Genomic DNA, 20022 nt, shown 5'->3' on the forward strand with positions numbered 1-20022 from the left:
CAAGAACACCCGGCTGCACCCCTGAAAAAGAAATTTGGGGGCATATGGCGCACATACATGCCCTAAGGGCATGTATGGGCGTCATATGGCACCTTTTGTTTTTTGGAAAAAAAGCTTTTTGAAAAGAATTCGCAAATTACCACCAACTAGAAGTTGGTGGTAATTTGCAAATCCTTAATGGCATTTTTTGCATATTTTTTGTTTGATACATTGCATTTAAGGAATCGCAAAATTTGCAAATCCTTCAGTGCAATCGCAAAATAAGGAATAGCAAATTTTGCTATTCCTTATTTTGCATCAAACTTGTTTGATACATACCATTTGTCTAATTAGCATTCGCAAAGGCCGAAATTCGCAGAATTTCGGCCTTTGCGAATGCTAATTAGCTTGATACATATGGCCCCAAGTGAGGCCTGTCTTGCAACATGGTGCATCTTTTGCATCACTGCTGCATCGGTTTCATGTGGCACGGTTTTTTTACACCATGACACATCTGCCTAAATGCATCAATTTGTAATTTTGTCGCCTCATAGCAAATCTTTTGCACCGCTGCTGCATCAGAAAAGTGACGCACAGTGGCGCAAAAGAGGCATACACCTATCATAAATCTGTCCCTAGCATTTTAAATGATTAATTCAGGATGACGATAAGGTGTGGCCTATCCAGAGGTTTGTTTAAGGTGAGGCCTACTCAGGATTGCAGATCAAAGTTACGCTTGATGAAGAATACAGAGGAGATAATACATGTAAAGACCTACCAATGAAGTAAGTTATGTCCACTTCATTGTGTCAGTCATCATAAATCTATCCCTATGCTTCTTATCTTGTTAGAGATGAACTGCCATATGTATCATCAAACTATTTTGCATTTCCTAAATAGCGAATTTTAAGGAATAAATAGCGATTCTTTACCATTCCTAATTTGCAATGAGCAACTTGCTAATTGCAAATTACTCATTCATTTCCATGGGCCAGGAGGCCCATAGGAATGAAGGTGCAATTTGCCATTAGCAATTAGCTCATCGCAAATTAGGAATTTTTCCAAGGGTGCAGGGGTGTCTCAAGAACACCCTGCTGCACCCCCTGAAAAAGAAATTTGGGGGCATATGGCGCACATACATGCCCTAAGGGCATGTATGGGCGTCATATGGCACCTTTTGTTTTTTGGAAAAAAAGCTTTTTGAAAAGAATTCGCAAATTACCAGCAACTAGAAGTTGGTGGTAATTTGCAAATCCTTAATGGCATTTTTTGCATATTTTTTGTTTGATACATTGCATTTAAGAAATCACAAAATTTGCAAATCCTTCAGTGCAATCGCAAAATAAGGAATAGCAAATTTTGCTATTCCTTATTTTGCATCAAACTTGTTTGATACATACCATTTGTCTAATTAGCATTCGCAAAAGCCGAAATTCACAGAATTTCGGCCTTTGCAAATGCTAATTAGCTTGATACATATGGCCCCAAGTGAGGCCTGTCTTGCAACATGGTGCATCTTTTGCATCACTGCTGCATCAGTTTCATGTGGCACGGTGTTTTTTACACCATGACACATCTGCCTAAATGCATCAATTTGTAATTTTGTCGCCTCATAGCAAATCTTTTGCACCGCCGCTGCATCACAAAAGTGACGCACAGTGGCGCAAAAGAGGCATACACCTATCATAAATCTGTCCCTAGCATTTTAAATGATTAATTCAGGATGACGATAAGGTGTGGCCTATCCAGAGGTTTGTTTAAGGTGAGGCCTACTCAGGATTGCAGATGAAAGTTACACTTCATGAAGAATACAGAGGAGATAATACATGTAAAGGTCTACCAATGAAGTAAGTGATGTCCACTTCATTGCGCCAGTCATCATAAATGTATCCCTAAGCTTCTTATCTTGTTAGAGATGAACCGCCATATGTATCATCATACTATTTTGCATTTCCTAAATAGCGAATTTTAAGGAATAAATAGCGATTCTTTACCATTCCGAATTTGCGATGAGCAAATTGCTAATTGCAAATTACCCATTCATTTCCATGGGCCAGGAGGCCCATAGGAATGAAGGTGCAATTTGCGATTAGCAATTAGCTCATCGCAAATTAGGAATTTTTCCAAAGGTGCAGGGGTGTCTCAAGAACACCCTGCTGCACCCCTGAAAAAGAAATTTGGGGGCATATGGCGCACATAAATTTTAACAACATTCCTTTACCTCAAAAACGATTTTCAAGTCATAATTTGAAAACACTGCCCACGGGGAAATGACTTAAAATGTCCTTAAGACACATGAAAGTGTTTTTTTAAAGCCTTTGCAACTTTTTTGGGTCACTTTTAACATGGCTATGTAACTCAAACAGTCAAAATCTAAATTTACCATGCACAGGTGGGACCATATTTACAAGGAATGTGCTCCACGGGGAAAGGTCTTTTAATGTAATATGGGAAAAATAACATCAGAGACACTGAAATGCCTTATAAAGAAGCATACACCATTATGTCCTTGTCATAAATTTAAAAACCATTCCTTTTCCCCAAAAACGATTTTCAAATCATAATTTGAAAACACTGCACATGGGGAAATGACTTAAAATGTCCTTAAGACACATGAAAGCGTTTTTTGATTGCCTTTCCAGCATGGTTGGGTCACTTTTACCATGGCTATGTAACACAAACATTCAAAATCTAAATTTGCCATGCACAGGTGGGAGCATATTTACAAGGAATTTGCTCCACAGGGAAAGGTCTTACATTAAAATGGGAAAAATAACATCAGAGACACTCAATTGCCTTATAAAGAAGCATACACCATTATGTCCTTGTCATAAATATTAAAACCATTCCTTTTCCCCAAAAACGATTTTCAAATCATAATTTGAAAACACTGCACATGGGGAAATGACTTAAAATGTCCTTAAGACACATAAAAGCGTTTTTTGATTGCCTTTGCAGCATGTTTGTGTCACTTTTAACATGGCTATGTAACGCAAACATTCAAAATCTAAATTTGCCATGCACAGGTGGGAGCATATTTACAAGCAATTTGCTCCACAGGGAAAGGTCTTACATTAAAATGGGAAAAATAACATCAGAGACACTCAATTGCCTTATAAAGAAGCATACACCATTATGTCCTTGTCATAAATATTATAACCATTCCTTTTCCTCAAAAACGATTTTCAAGTCATAATTTGAAAACACTCCACAGCTCCTATGCACAAAAAACCCTGTCAGTACTAATACTTCACATTTTCTCCAATTACAATTTCTCAAAGAAACAAAATCTATTTGTAAAACACTTGAGACAAAGCAACATTTGAAAAACACAACTTTCTTCATAATTTTCTCCTTAAAGCACACTATTCTCTATCTAAATTAAAGAAATCATTTCTCACCTTAGCAAATACTTTGAGTTTCAAAACAGTCTCAGAAACACACCAATTTGTCTTCAGCAGAGCAAAAGGTATGCACTCCAGAGTCTGCAGCTATCAAAAGCACAGAAATGCTGTAATTCTTCACACATATCTCTCATGTCACCCAATCAAAACTCTTCCCTCACTTTTTTTCAAATCAAAACCCTTCCCCCCTCTGCCCTTTCTGCCTTTTTTGCATAGCAACCACCTCCTTGAAGGCCTCTGGTGTTTGCAAGTTCACACAACAATGTTGCAATTGAACTCTGAACTCTCAGTGCACCTCATATCCAGTGCATTCTTTCATTTAATGATTTTTTCTTGACCACTCAAAATACATCTTTCAAAGAACTCATCCATGCACCCTAACTTTCTGTTTTCAGCAATCAAAATCCACCAATCACTGTTACTGCTTCATTAACACAGAAACTCCACAGTTTTTTTCATTTTAAACTCTTATTTTTTCAACTGCCATTTCATTGCCACACTTCATCTGACTGCAGGAGAACCTTCTCTCACCATGTTTTCTGTCTGGATTGTTGGACATAGTTACATCTATTGGGCTCAGAGGTATGCTGAGAACAGGAATTTACCTAACCTCAATTTACAAGATGTGGAAATTAAGTGGTTTGGCCACAGAGGATTAAAATGTCACCAATTGATACCATTGGTGAAAACCTTTATGCATTTGCCAAAACCTGACCTGTTAATTGTGCACTGTGGAGGTAATGATTTGGGCACTTTGACTGGGGTAGGTCTGGAAATGCTTTTAAAGGACACCTTTGAGCAATTAATGGCACTTTTTCCTCAGACTGCCTTGGTATATTCAAATATATGCCAAAGACAGAAATGGAGGTGGTCAAACCAATTTTGTCCACAAATTGAGAAGTCGAGGAAGCATGTAAACAAATCTGTTTCAGCTTACATGAGAGACCATGGAATGGGCTCCCTGTACAACAATAACTTGCGTTACTACATGCAAGATATCTACAGAGGAGATGGAGTTCACTTCTCAGATGAGGGCAACAGAATTTTCATTCTGAATTTAAGACTGTGCATTGGTACCTACTTATAAGTACCTAAATGTACCATAAACCCAAAAGCTCTTCTCAGAGCTACCCTACATCTGATCACTCACAATTATTATTTTACTCTAACTTTTTTCACTAATTTTCAACAAAGTACGCTCCCCGGGGCGCTACCCGGTACGCGAACCGGAAGCTAACCTCGCGAAATTTTTTTAAAAAATGTTTTTTTTCGCACATATAAGCCTCCTCAGCCACCCTCAGAAAACCTAGGGGGTCAAGATAAGTCTACCGGGCCCCCTTCTACCCATTCTGAACATTATTTGCCCTCCATCTTGTATCTTAAGTCGACCGAAACACAAAATGGTGGACTCCCGTAACGCTTAAGGTTCGCGTACCGGGGCGCTCGCCAGTTCGCGTACCGGGTCGCTCCCTGGGAAGCGCACCATCAAAAAAGGTGGGAAAGTAGTTTACAGAAAAGCGACTGGAGACACTTTCACCAAATATAGATTAGCTCATAGTACATACCAATCCCTACCATTTTCACAAATTTGATTGAAATTCCATTTAACCATTTAGCCTGTACACCTCTCTAAATACCCTGAGGTAAATTACTTCACAAAACACATCTGAAGTGTTGGAATTGACAACCAATTAAAATGTTACTTTCATTTTCTACTTTTTTTACCTGACATTTGATTGGTTATGTACCTGAATATATATAAAGGAAGAGAGAGAAACACAGCCATTTTGACTACTACTTCCTGAACTACATTGCAAGATCATTTTCACTCACAACTTAAACTTGTTTTTAGAAGGTGAGATATTATTTTATAAATTTGAAAACATTTTCAGATAGTTATATACTATCCCTCTGTAAGAGTTAGACATTGAGAAAGGCTTCTTTATTATAATTATGGATTGATTTAGGTTTCTGTGGTATAATTATGAATTTACTTAGGCTTCTTCACAGGCACTTTTTAATAGTACTACTTCACGCCTGAAACCATACAGTGCCCATAGATTACTTCTCTGTTATAAACTCACAAGTACCTGTCTGAACTTAAACCCAACAGTGCCCTATCTCTACTGATATAATTATTTTTTATGCAAATTACAGCAATAAAATGGAAGGTGAGCAGAATATTTCCTTCGAAATTGTTCTGGAGAACAACACAGAAAAAGATATTGAGGATAATGATGACTCAGATTTCATGGATGAATCACGGGACCATGAATTAGTTCAATGTGTAGAATCTGTGGATCATTTACTTCATTATGATGACGGTCAAATGTGGGAAGTTATGTTCACTCAACAAGAGGACATATCTGACAGTCAAATGTTACACATTCTATTAAATTTTGAAAAACAATCCGAAAAATAAAATTATATGTAATATTAAAAAATTATTTGAGTCTTTAATCATTTTTATATGTAATTCATAAACTAGTGAAATGTTAGAAATGTTATTAAATTTTGAAACACAATGACATTAATAAATAATTTTTTAAAAAATAAAAAAATTAAAAAATAATCAACAAAACCAACAATCAATTAACATACAGTATTTGAAAAGTCTATCATTCTTTTTTCCTTATAGTACGCTGCCCAGAACGCTTCCCGGTTCGCGAACCGGGCGCTACCCATGCAAAAAAACAAAAAAAATGTTTTTCTTTTTTTGCCCCGCGGGGCCCTTTTAAAGCCTCCACATTAAACCTAGGGGGTCAGGGAGGATCTACTATGCCCCCTTATGGTCATTTCCCCCTTTGTTTTGGCCTCCTCTTGTCTCTCAATCCTACCGAGAGACAAGATGGCGGCCGCTCCGGACTGTTTAGAATGTTGACAGACACCGGAGAGCCAATCAGCTTCGCTACGCGAAGTTCCGTTATGCGTAAAGTCCGCGAACCGGAGCGCTGCCCGGTCCGCTGTTACAGATATATATCTTTTTTTGAACGTTAATTTCTCAAAATCCACTGAAGCACATATATTGAGACCTAGCAAAGGCACATCGGGCTACCAGTCCCTACAATTTTGCCAAGTTTCGTGGAAATCCATTCAGCCGTTCGGGCTAAAAGTGAGGCCAACCGCCCTATGGAAAACTCAATGTTAAAAACACGTTTTGGGACCCCCCTTTTTTCTCGGCCCCCCCTTGACGAACCCCCCCCCAAATTTCCAGGGGCTGCTCAGAAACAAAATGTTCCATTTTCCAGAAAATGTCAGCCAATTCCGTCCACAAACGCCAAAGTTATTAGACATAGAATTTTCAAAAATCCCATAGGGAAAAAATCCTAACTATATATACCTACTGGCGACCGCCAGTAGGTAATATATATATATATATATATATATATATATATATATATATATATATATATATATATATATATATATATATATATATTTATAGATATATATATATATATATATATATATATATATAGTCTCTGGGTGGGTCTGTGAGTGGGTGCGTCAGTGTCTGAGTGGGTCTGTGAGTGGGTACATGAGTCTCTGAGAAGGTCTATGAGTGGGTGCGTGAGTATTTGAGTGAGTCAGTGAGTGGGTGTGTGAGTCTCTGAATGGGTCTGTGAGTGAGTGTGTGAGTCTCTGAGTGGGTCTGTGAGTGGGTACATGAGTCTTTGAGTGAGTCAGTGAATGGCAGTGTGAGTCTGTGAGTGGGTCTGGGCGTGAGTACAGGAGTCTCTGAGTGGGACTGTGAGTTAGTATGTGAGTCTCTGAGTGGGTCTGTGATTGGGTGCATGAGCCTCTGAGTAGGTCTGTGAATTGGGTGCGTCTGAGTGGGTCTGCAAGTAGGGGGGTGAGTCTCTGAGTGGGTGCATGAGTGTCTGATTGCGTCTGTGAGTGGGTGCATGAGTGTCTAAGTGGTTTTGTGAGTGAGTGTATGAGTCTCTGAGTGGGTCTTTGAGTGAGTACATGAGTCTTTGAGTGAGCCTGTGAATTGGTAGGTAACTCCGAGTGGGTCTGTCAGTGGGTGCATGATGTCTTAGTGGGTCTGGGAATTGGTCTGGGAGTGGGTGCATGAGTGTCTTAGTGGGTATGTGAGTGAGTGTGTGTCTCTGAGTAGGTCTGTGAGTGGGTACATGAGTCTTTGAGTAAGTCAGTGAATGGGGTGTGAGTCTATGAGTGAGTGCATGAGTCCCTGAGTAGGTCTGTGAGTGGGCAGTGAGCCTTTGAGTGAGCCAGTGAGTGGGTCTTTGAGTAAGTACATAAATGTGAGAATGGGTTGTGAGTCTGTGAGTTGGACTATGAGTAAATACAAGTCTGTGAGTGGGTCAGCGAGTTAGTGCATGAGTCTCTGAGTAAGTCTGTGAGTGAGTGTGTGAGTCTCTGAGTGGGTGCATCAGTGTCTGAGTGAGTCTATAACTGAGTGCATGAGTTTCCGAGTCTGTCTGTAACTGAGTGTGTGAGTGTCTGAGTGGGTCTGTGAGTTGAGTTGCATGAGTCTCTGAGTAGGTCTATGAGTGGGTGCATGACTTTTTGAGTGAGTCAGTGAGTGGGTGTGAGTGTGAATCTGTCTGTGATTACATAAATCTGTGTGAGACTCTGAGTGAGAGCACGAGTCCCTGAGTGGGTCTGTGAGTGAGTGCATGAGTGTCTAAGTGGTTCCGGGAGTGAGTGTATGAGTCTCTGAGTGGATCTTCAAGTGAGTGCATGAGTCTTTGTGTGAGCCTGTAAATTGGTAGGTAACTTTGAGTGGATCTGTGAGTGGGTGCATGATGTCTTGGTGGGTCTGAGTAGGTTTGTGAGTGGATACATGAGTCTTTGAGTGAGTCAGTGAATGGGGTATGAGTCTGTGAGTGAGTACATGAGTCTCTGAGTGGGTCTGTGAGTGAGTGAATGAGTCTCTGAGTAAGTCTGTAACTAAGTTTCTGAGTCTCTAAGTGGGTCTGTGAGTGGGCTCATCAGTGTCTGAGTGGGTCTGAAACTGAGTACATGAGTTTCTGAGTCTGTCTGTAACTAAGTGCATGAGTGTCTGAGTGGGTCTGTGAGTGGTTGCATGAGTCTCTGAGTAGGTCTGTGAGTGGGCAGTGAGCGTTTGAGTGAGTTAGTGAGTGGGTCTGTGATTAGGTACATAAATGAGAGTGAGTGCACGATTCTCTGAATGGGTCTGTGAATGAGTGCATGCGTCTCTGAGTGGGTCTGTGAGTGGGTGCATGAGCATGTGAGTGAGTGTGAGTCTCCCAAGTGGGTCTGTGAGTGGGTGCATGAGTCTCTGAGTGGGTCTGTGAATTGGTGAGTGAGTCTGAGTGCATCTGCGAGTGGGTGTATGAGTCTCTGGGTGGGTGTATGAGTGTCTTAATGGGTCTGTGAGTAGATGTGTGAGTGTCTGAGTGGGTCCATGTATCTCTGAGTGGGTCTGTGAGTGGGTGCATGAGTGTCTGAGTGTGTCTGTGAGTGGGAGTGTCTGAGCGGCTCTTTGAGTGGTTGTGTGAGTCTTTGCTTGAGTCAGTGAATGAGGGTATGAGTCTCTGAGTGGGTCTGTGAGTGAGTGCATGAGTGTGTGAGTGAGTGCATGGCTCTGTCAGTGGGTATGCGAGTGGATGCACAAGTCTGAGTGTGTCTGTGAGAAGAAGCAGGAGTCTTTGAGTGGGTCTGTAAATGCGTGCATGAGTCTTTGGGTATGTCTGTCAGTACGAGCTTGAGTGTCTGAGTGGATCTGTGAGTAGATGCATGAGCCTCTGAGTATGTCTATGAGTGGGTATGTGAGTCTCTGAGTGGGTCTGTGAGTGGGTGCATGAGTCTCTGAGTGGGTCTGTGAGTGGGTGCATGAGTCTCTGAGTATGTCTGGGTCAATTCAGCTCCTGGGACCCCATCCCCGGCTTCATAATATTTACAATCCTGGCCCCCCTTCCCTGGCTGATTTTAGCCCTGAGTCATAGCCATGACTCGAATAAATAAGAGTAAATAATTGAATATTAATGAATGGCAAATAAGAATGGCTCCAGACTATCTTAACTATATTGTTTCTACTGAAATTGATTTTATTTCCAATATACCCCAATGGAACCTGGTCACTGTTCCATGGTAGACGCCCATTTTGAACTTTTAGTAATGGTCTAGTCATCATCATCATTCTTTATTTCGGTTCCAAATAAAACCATAAAAGGTACAACAACAATTTACATGTACAATTAATGTAACAATGTTTTTAAAAAAATACATTTTTAAATCCCAATAAGGAAAAATTAATTCAAGTTCTGGTAGGGGGAGGTAATCCAGTTCATTTACCAACCAACAAATTCCATTAAAATATTTAAATAATTAAAACCTAGACATAAAATTCCATAAGAACAACAATACATTTGAAGCATAGGCATTATGTCTTGGCCTATCTATCCCTGTACATGATTTTAAGATTTTTCAACAGTTTACTGTGATGGCACACCACTTAATTAATTAAAAATAAAAATAAGCATTAGGCCCTATTATGTTTGTACAAATTTATAGTCTCAAACCAGCGTTTGCTCTAATGAGGCTCACGTTAAATAAAAACCTACTAACACTGAAAAAGATTTTTTGGGATGTAACTGTTTTCAGTATTCTTTCTGCCTCAATATAGACTCTAATATTCAAATTGCGACAAATGGGTTTAATCCATTTGTTTCTTGGTTTACCATATGGGAGCAGACAAATAATACATGTGAATCATTTTCTTTGGATGCATTTTGACATAGTTCACAATATTCATTGCTACTTCTATCATTATTTATTGCCCAGTTTGATGTGTTTGTTTTATTATTCAGTACCCCATATCTAAACTTCATAAAAAGGGCCTTTGCCAGAGGAGGGCGTATCTCATCCATAAAAGTTTCAAACCTGGCTATTTCTTTAAATAGAAGGAACTTTGTCGTCAAAGTGCCATTACCCACGCAGTGTAACAAATCATTTTGAATATGAGACCAAAAAGTATTTTTTAACAATTTTTTGCTGGACATGGTCAGCTCTGTCGGGACCTCCCAAAAGTTCTTCAGGCCTAGTTTCTCGAACCAAGACGAGACATGTTTTATCCACGTTGTGCCCCTGCTTTTATCAATTTCTAAGATCTCCTGCAGTCCCTCCTTATAGCTGACTAATTCAGGAGTTGACCACAGTTGTACCAAGAACAATAGGGGCCTTAATATAGCATGATGATCCCTGCGTTTGACATTTAGATCCATTAGGATAGGTATTAATGGTGTTCTAACTGGCAACCCCAGTACTCGTCAAATGAATTTATTCTCTCCTAGTTCAAATCTCCTTTTACAGTGTGGTCCCCAGACCTCAGCGCCATATAACGAAGCCGCTTTATACTTAAAAACTTCCTGAGCAGGAGTTACCGCCTTTGAGACACTGCTCCCACGCATTTTTATGATAGGGAACGAATTTTGAAGCTGGAAAATTTTATTTTTTTCAACTGTTGTTTCCAGGACAACTTTGTGTCCAGCATTATCCCCAAATAATTAAAATTATGTACATATTCTAACTTTTGGTCTCAAATAGCCAGGTTCTTTTTAAAAGACTTGTGTGGATTTATTGCCATATACTTTGTTTTGCCAGAATTTATTTCAAGGCCCTCTTCATTGCAGCATGCATTAAAAGAATTCAATAAAGCTTGTAAACCTTTGGGGGTTTGCGATATCAGTATGGTGTCATCAGCAAATAGAAGAGCTGGCACAAGATCTCCGCCCCGTTTTGGAGAATCTCTTACTTTTTCCTGCAGAGTGTGACAACAGGCCACCCTCTCCCCGGAGGAACCATGATGTGATATTAAACCATCTAACATGTATGTGGATTCTCTGTTTGTTTGTTTGTTTGTTTTACTACATGTTTGTTCCTTCAAGTACAATGATTCTGTGTTATGACGACATATCCTGCATCATATGACCAATGGTTGTGGGAATGTATCTAGTTCAATAGAACTAGACTAGAAGCGTTCACCCATGATATGAAGGTTTTTTATCTAAATGGCACACATTTTTTTTCACTCAGAGGTGTTCAATAAGTATATATAAAAATTACACGCAGCCGGAGGCTGATACACCTAACTCTCCCTTTGTATTTCTACAGTGAAGCAGAAAAGGAACACCAATTAGGTGGTAAACGTATGTATGTTACATTTGTGATATGGCATGCAATTAGCGTGCTTTTCAGTGAGAAAACCAACAGGAGTGGTAACAGGGAACTAGGTTCCTGTGGTCGTGAAGAAGAGCCAATGGGGGTACTTCCTGTGGTCCTGAAGAAGAGCCAATAGGGGCACAGCTCGAAACATGCTAACTTCTAGGATTGCAGGCACATTATAACCTTGTTTTCCTAAAAATAAATATGTTTTTAATCATATCAAGTAGAGGCAGGAATATAAATTAGATATACCTACTATCCATGTATTTTAAACTACATCCTAGCACTACACTATCCCCCACTCCCCTACTTATAACATCTCATTTATCATCATGATATAAAGATCAATAAGTACTCCCATATAGTTCATAGGTTGCAGCATGCCCCGATCCGCAGCGGGTGAGGGTGGTACAAGAAAAATTTTGTTTTTTCTCTTTTGGGGAGCTACTGAGTGTAACATTACATGTTTCCTTGTAAGCATAACAATATTGGTTTGAGGAGGACAACCCTAGTATATTCTCTTCTTTCCCCCCTTTTTCACACACACACACACATATATATATATATATATATATATATATATATATATATATATATATATATATATGTGTATATATGTATATATATATATATATATATATATATGTGTGTGTGTGTGTGTGTATATATATATATATTCATAAATATGTATATGTATATGCATTAACACAAGGAGAGGGGAGACCCAGTTATTTGTGAGATAGTGTGAAAAATGAAAACTGAAACTATATATATATATATATATATATTCACTTAAAAAACCATAGGTTTCAGGCCTTATATAGTTAGGAATTAGCATTTAAAAAACCATTGAAATTGCTCCTATATAGTTAGTTGTACTAACTATATTTCGCGCACCCGCAATCCACTGCTGATGATGTCACATATTCCATCATTCATGACATGGTCAGTGACATCACTTATGACATCACTGATGACATCTCAAATGACATCACTGATGACATCACTGATGACATCTCATTTGACATCACTGATCACATCACTCATGATATCATTCATGTGATAATACGATGCACCTCCTCACACTCTAATATAACCTTTGATATACCCAGTGTTAAATACAGACTACCATTCTTGAAACCATTGACACACCAATACCAGTTACTACATACGCACTCACTGATTCCTAGGTCTACACACACATTCACTCATTCACCCATAGAATCATTCATACATACAGTCACTCATCAATACAACACTATCATATGCACTCATACACCTATACAGACACTCACAAACTGCCACTCATCCATGGAGTTACTCACACACCTAGTCAGTCATGGAAAGAATCAATCACACTTCCATTTCCTCAACTATACAGTTATACACACAACACCTTAGTTAATCAAACATATACTAACACATACTTACTCTCTTATACAATCACTGATACAAGTACACAATGATCCATACAGCCACTCACACATTCACTGGCTCTCATGTATAGTCATTTATATATGCCAACTCTCACATGCACTGTGTTTTACATATGTACTTACTTAGAGATGTATGAAATTAAATGAAATGAAATGAAATGAAATGAAAATAACTCTTTTATAGCGCATGGCCACCCGGAGGCATCCCAGCGCTTGCAGCTACAGAAGATAAGTCAGAAGAGAAGGTTAATTGGTAGGGAAAGCCAGGTTTTTATTTTCTTGCGGAAAATGAGATGATTGGACTCCTGTCGAAGAGAGGGGGGCAAAGAATTCCACAACCTTGAGGCATTATGAGAGAAGAGGCGACCACCCGAGCGGGCTTTGTTGATTCTACTGACTTGTGCAAGGTTCTGGTCATTGGAGCGAAGGTCTCTAGAGGCTTTGTGTATTTTAATCAAGTTGTCCAGAATGGGAGGGCCAGTGCCCTGGAGGTTTTTATGGGCAAGCAGAGGGTTTTGAAGTGTACCCGTTCTTTTATGGGTAACCAGTGGAGTGATCTCAACGCTGGTTTGGCTGAAGAGCGGTGGTTAGTGTTTGTCAGCAATCTAGCAGCAGAATTCTGCACCACCTGGAGTTTTTGGATTACGGAGATCGGGGCTCCCAGGTAGAGCGCGTTACCATAGTCCAGCCTCGACAGGATCATGGCTTGGACCAGAATTTTTTTGGCTCTCTCAGGGAGTTGAGGGAGGATTTTACGAGTGGATTTAAGCAGGCCAAAACAGGTAGCCGCAGTTTTTCTGGCTTGTGCTTTAAATGTGAGATTATCATCAAGCCAGAAGCCAAGGCTATTGATCACTTTTTTAGGAATCGGGCTGGCACCCATGGACGGGGGCCATAGCGCAGGGGAGTTGAAAGAAGCCTTCCTGCCCAGTAACATCAATTCAGTTTTTTTATTGTTTAGTTTTAACTGGGAAAGGCCCATCCACTTTGATACCTCCTCGAGGCAGTTGCTCAGACTTGGATGTGACAGATCAGCCTGATTAAGAGAGACCACAAACTGAGTATCATCAGCATAGCTGATTAGTTCGACACCATAAGGGGCCACTATCTTAGCAAGGGGAGACATATACACATTAAAAAGTGTGGGGCTAAGGGAGGAGCCCTGTGGAACCCCACACTGCAGAGGGAATGGTGAAGAGTGACAGTCCCCTTCAAATACTTTAAGAAATCTATCATGGAGGAAGGATTCGAGCCAGGAAAAAGCCTTTCCCGAGACTCCAATTTCGTTAAGGCGGGCTAAAAGGATACGGTGACTAACCGTATCGAAGGCGGCGCTGAGGTCTAGGAGGATGATGGCCACATTGCCACCAGTGTCCAGTATCCTCCTAGACTCTTCCACCACCTTGAGTAGTGCCGTCTCCGTCCCTTGGCCATGGCGGAAGCCTGTTTGGGAGGGATGGAGTGAGTTGGAGGTCTCCAAAAATGATGACAGTTGCTGGTTAATACATTTTTCCGCCAGTTTGCTAATAGCCGGGAGGAGAGAAATGGGACGGTAGTTAGATAGGTCTCCGGGGTCAAGGTTAGATTTTTTTAACAGTGGTTTAACCATGGCTATTTTGCAGTCCAAAGGGACTGTACCTGTTTCAATCGAGAGGTTAATCAAGTTGATAACTGGAGACTCCATGATAGACATGACCAGCTTCAAGGTATTAATAGGGACAGGGTCAAGAGGAGATCCACTTTTAATTGAGTTAATGAGGGGGGATAGCAGTTCCTTGGTGAGACTGTAGCACTGAGATATCCATTCACTCACCAACACACCCATGCACACAGTCAACCGCCCATATAGCTGTTTCCACATGCACGCTTGAACTCATACACCTAGTGAATCAACTGCTCACACATCTATGCACAGAGTCACATACATCCCAGCTACCCACACACACACTCAGTCTCCCATTCAAATACTTGGGCAACCAATCAATAACCCATAAAGCCACTTATATAGATACTGATCAACACATGCAGCAGCTTACGCAACAACAGACATACTGATGAACACATTCAGACAGTTTAGTCACTAACTTATACATCCACTCATTCTTCAATATGTAAAACATATTTAAACTTTACAGAAACACACAGTCACTGGATGATGTAATCAGTGATGTCATCAGTGATGTCAAATGAGATGTCATCAGTGATGTCATCAGTGATGTCATTTGAGATGTCATCAGTGATGTCATCAGTGATGTCACTGACCATGTCATGAATGATGTAATATGTGACATCATTAGCAGTGGATTGCGGGTGCGCGAAATATAGTTAGTACAACTAACTATATAGGAGCAATCTCAATGGTTTTTTAAATGCTAATTCCTAACTATATAAGGCCTGAAACCTATGGTTTTTTAAGTGAATTTGCAAGGTTTTTTAAATGCTAATTCCTAACTATATAAGGCTTGAAACCTATGTTTTTTTCATTGAATTTGCAGGGTTTTTTAAAGGCTAATTCCTAACTATATCAGGCGTGAAACCTATATTTTTTTTCAATAAATTTCAAAGGTTTTGGAAATGCTAATTCTATTAGCGGATAACGTTTATATATGTTATTATCCTTCTGGGACCACCTGAGCAGCCATCTTGTTTCTCAGGAGAAGTGAGGCACAAGAGAGCACAAAACAAGAGTGGAAAACGCGAAAAGGGGGCAGGGTTGAGACCCCTGACCCCCTAGCCCTTCTCAGGGGGTCCCAGAAGGACCACCAAGTGCAAACATTTTTTTTTTTTAAATCGCGGGGTACGCTCATGGTACGCGTTTGAATTTTATTTTTATTTTTTTGCCCTTAGTGGTCCTTTTGGGACCCCCTGAGAAGGGCTAGAGGGTGGGGGGGTCTCTACCCTGCCCCCTCTTCATGTTTTCCACTCTTGTTTTGGGCTCTCTTGTGCCTCAGTTCTCCTGAAAAACAAGATGGTGGCCAACACTTCCTGGTTTGGACAGTTTGGAATGTTGACAGTCGACTGCCAGCCAATCAGATACTCGCTCGTGCACGTAAGGGTACGCGCACGTACGCGTACGGTACACGTACCGTACTCGTACGGTGCGCGTACGGTGAGCGCATATAGATATATAATTTGCTCAAATTCAATTTTCTCAACAACTGCTGGAGGGATTTTCACCAAATATAGAAAAGGCACTACTGCATACCTGTCCCTACCATTTTGCCAAGTTTGGTGTAATTCCGTTCAGCCGTTCGGGCTGTAGCCGTGTCTAAAGGTCCCATAGAAAATGCCATTTGAAATATTTCAAATTCAATTTTCTCAAGAACTACTGGAGGGATTTTCACCAAACATAGCAAAGGCGGCTTTCAGCTTTTGGGCCCCGCTATAGCAGCTCTGAGGGCCCAGGCCCCTCCTGCGTCTTCGCGATGCCTGGTTTCAGGTGCTGTGTGCCCGGATGTTATAGCAACTCGCACCGCGACAGGGAGCTGCACTTCTACACCTTCCCCAAGGACCCGGAGCTGCGTCGGCTCTGGCTCAAGAATGTGTCCCGCTCGGGCGTCAGCGGTTGTTTCAGCACTTTTCAGCCCACGTCTGGCCATTGACTCTGCAGCCTACATTTCCCCGGCGGCCGCAAGACTTACAGTTTACGCGTGCCCACCATCTTCCCTCTGCGAGGGGTGAACGAGCAGCGCCGGGCCCGCCGTGGGGGCGGCCGAGGACGCAAACAGCCACCCCTTCAGCCCCCGCCACAGCAGCAGGCGGCCCCAGCCCTGCTCTACAGCGGAGGAGAGTCGCAGCATGACGAGCCCCATGAGGTGGAAGTTGCGGTTGTGGGTGACAGTGAGACACGCCCAATCGACCTAACGGTGCAAGGAGAAGGCGAGGAAGCAACTTTACTGGGGACGGTTCCATCACGGCCCCTCAGGGTGCTGCTGGTGCGGGAGGATGAGGGCACACCTGAAGATGCTCGCCAGGGGGCCCCGGCCTGTGCCCGCGCTGCCTCCGCGGACCACTCGTACTCCTTGTCCTCGGGTACCACGGCCGAGGAGCTGCTGCGGAAGCTTAACGAGCAGCGCGACATCATCGCCTTGATGCAAGTCAAGATGAAGGAGATGAAGGCCAGTATCCGCCACCTCCGAGGCAGCGAAGTGCGTCTCCGCGAGGAGATCCGACACAAAGACAGGTTGCTGCTCAGTTCCAATCACTGTGTGTGAGGGGATCCACGAGATGGTGGTTCACCTTCCGCGCTTGTGTGTGGGTCTCCATCTGGGTCGTGCGTGAAGGTGTGTTGGGCCAAGGTGGGGAAACTTACTCATATGGTATATCCTATCAAATGCTCGTCCCTGGGGGAATCTCCACTTAGTAAATGGTAAATATTCTTCCCTCCCACGCGTGTTATTAGCAATCCATTTGACTCATTAAACGGAAATCAGCGACCTGCCCACCACAGCAAGACCTTAAGCGTGGACACTAACTCCCTCCACCCATGACAAGTAAACATTTCCCAAATCTATAAGAATACATCAAGGATAAAGCTCAAAGGACTAACCATCCATCATAAGCGTATGCTTGTCTTTGTGGGATGGGGACACCATTAGGAACAGGCCCAGATAAGTCCCTTCTCTCTTACGCCTCTGGAAAGTTCATGGTGTCCCTGCACTCACGCCTCATTTTGGAAGCTACTACACCCTCGGCGAAAGTAATGAATTTCGTTTCTTTAGTATATAGTGAGTCAGGATTGAAGTAGTGAGGCGGAATTAATTCGACGCTTTGATGGGACTCCAGAGGCCGACGTTAAGATGTTCAGCCACGCTGATAAGTCACGTTGGAAGGCTTGGATCGCGAACACGGTGCCTGAACAGCGAACCTTCTCCTTCCTTCTCTGGATAGTCATGTAGAGAATCGGAGGACAGTTTTTCTCTTCACACCCCCAACCCACGAGGACCATGTTTTACGTGGATTCCGCCGCTATATTTCACAGGACGCCGGTAGCCGAAAGCTGTTGTGTCTTGAAATGATGGAGAACATTTGCCATTTCAGTTTCTTAGGTCCACCTACCTGACCTCTCTATCTATTCATGGGAGATTTCGAGAGCAATGCCCGCCCGGTAAAGTGCGCAATTGGATTTCAAAGATTATGGTGCTTGCTGGCCCAGCACGGACACTTTCTTTTCCCCCTTTTTATACTGCCTTTAGAAGTGCCACTTGGTTTATTTAAAGGAACACAGGAAACTGAATCTTTTTTTCTGTACTGCAAGCGTGGGTTCATACTAGCATTACATTTTTGCATTAAGACCGCTTTGAGATGTTCTGGAACGTCTGAGATGTAGGCCTCTTGCGAGTAATGGAATAATAGACTATTGCCGGTGTGAGCTTATCTTTTTTATGAACCACAGAGCAACGGCAGCGTCACACTTGTACAAGTGAAAACATTTTATTTGCCACTGCGTGGTTTAGTGCATGATATTCTACTCATGGAATTACAGTAGAATAAAACTAATAGTATTTAAACAGGTCCCGAAACAAGGCATTTGAGTTCAAGCAGCCCAAAGGAAGTTTGAGGTCTTCGTTACAAAGCTTGTTACCACAAAACTGAATTACAGATGGCAACTGTTTAGTAACGGAAAATAGCCAGTACGCATTTCTAGACAATGCAATGCAACATTTTATGGCACTTTTCATGTCCTGTTAATGGACGGTTTTGTTATATACACCGTGGAGAAAGCGGACTAGCATATGCTAAGGTGTCTTTTTCTTTCTTCTTTTTTTTTTAATATTAATTTCAAAGTTAACCGTGTGGTACTCTCAATTGCAAACAATTCTATTTTTTGAGAGTTTGTGTGCTTTTCGCATTGTACATTTGGCGAATAAACAATGTTATGAAAAAGGGACCTGGATTGAGGAATAATGATGCAGATCTAACACTTTTGCTTCATGTGTTAAATGTCTTGTAGGCAAGCCTTTGTACTTGTCACGTTTATGCTTTGTGGTAGTTTGCTGTACAGCATAGCTGTAGAACTCTTTTTTTTTTTTACCTAGATTCTCAAAGGATCATTTGTTTCATGGTAGCTTTTTCCTCTCAAATTCTCTTGTGCGTCCCACATGTTTGCACTAGAATAGGTATGGTTGTAGATAAATCAGTGTATTGACAAACAAACGCCATTTGTATGTGTGTCACTGGTTGTCAGGGTCACCTCTAAAGGTCCTGTCTTATCAGTCAGGTAAGCATTGTAGCAGCAGTACATCTTGTGATATTTATGTAACATTAAAAAGTCGACCACTTTTGTCATTTACTGGATGGCAATTTATTGTGCATTGCTTATCCAATTTTTAGCCCTGCCATGTACACATGTCAGAATCTGCATACACTCCTTAAATGTTTGCTGGACACAAATTATATAATCGTCTTTTTGATATTTTTGTGCAATGTCAAAACAGATTTTTCTTCATTTTACCACCTGTTTGTTAAAATTGAATTTGATACAAAATTTAATTGAATATTCTGACCAATTTGGTAACTTAACTCAAGCTATCATTACTGAAGCACACGTTTATTGAGCAGAACAATTATTAGTGGCCGTGTTTTTAAGACTTCCAAGTAATTTTTCTGACCTCCATGGTCGTGTGTATTTTTTTTTCGGCCTGTGCGGTCTGCCTTAAAATACTTTGTTAAAATAAAGCTAGCTATTAGCTTAAGGAGTGAAAAAAAAAAAACATAGCAAAGGCACATCTGCATACCAGGCCCTACCATTTTGCCAAGTTTGGTGTAATTCCATTAAGCCGTTTGGGCTGTAGCCGTGTCTAAAGGTCCCTAAGGAAATTAACATGGGGAAAACACGTTTTGGGACCCTCCTTTCGGCCTCCGCTTGACGAATCCCCCCGAAACTTTCAGGGAAGGAGCGGAGCGGAGCTTGACAAAATTCTGGAAAATTACACACAGATTCCTCAATCGGCGCCAAAGTTATTCCCAATGGAATGTTGAGCGCATATAGATATATAATTTGCTCAAATTCAAATTCTCAACAACTACTGGAGGGATTTTCACCAAAT

General features: G+C 41.4%; 1 protein-coding gene and 1 pseudogene across 1 annotated transcript in view; one reads left to right on the plus strand and one right to left on the minus strand.

The window, feature by feature from the left end:
- The window catches only part of LOC144773802 (uncharacterized), a 3430469-nt gene that overhangs the window by 1451046 nt on the left and 1959401 nt on the right, over positions 1-20022 (minus strand). The window lies entirely within an intron of this gene.
- On the plus strand, positions 16399-17635 carry LOC144771774 (THAP domain-containing protein 11-like; annotated as a pseudogene).

Source organism: Lissotriton helveticus, chromosome 8 (genome assembly GCF_964261635.1).
Source record: "Lissotriton helveticus chromosome 8, aLisHel1.1, whole genome shotgun sequence".
NCBI classification, from domain to species: domain Eukaryota; kingdom Metazoa; phylum Chordata; class Amphibia; order Caudata; family Salamandridae; genus Lissotriton; species Lissotriton helveticus.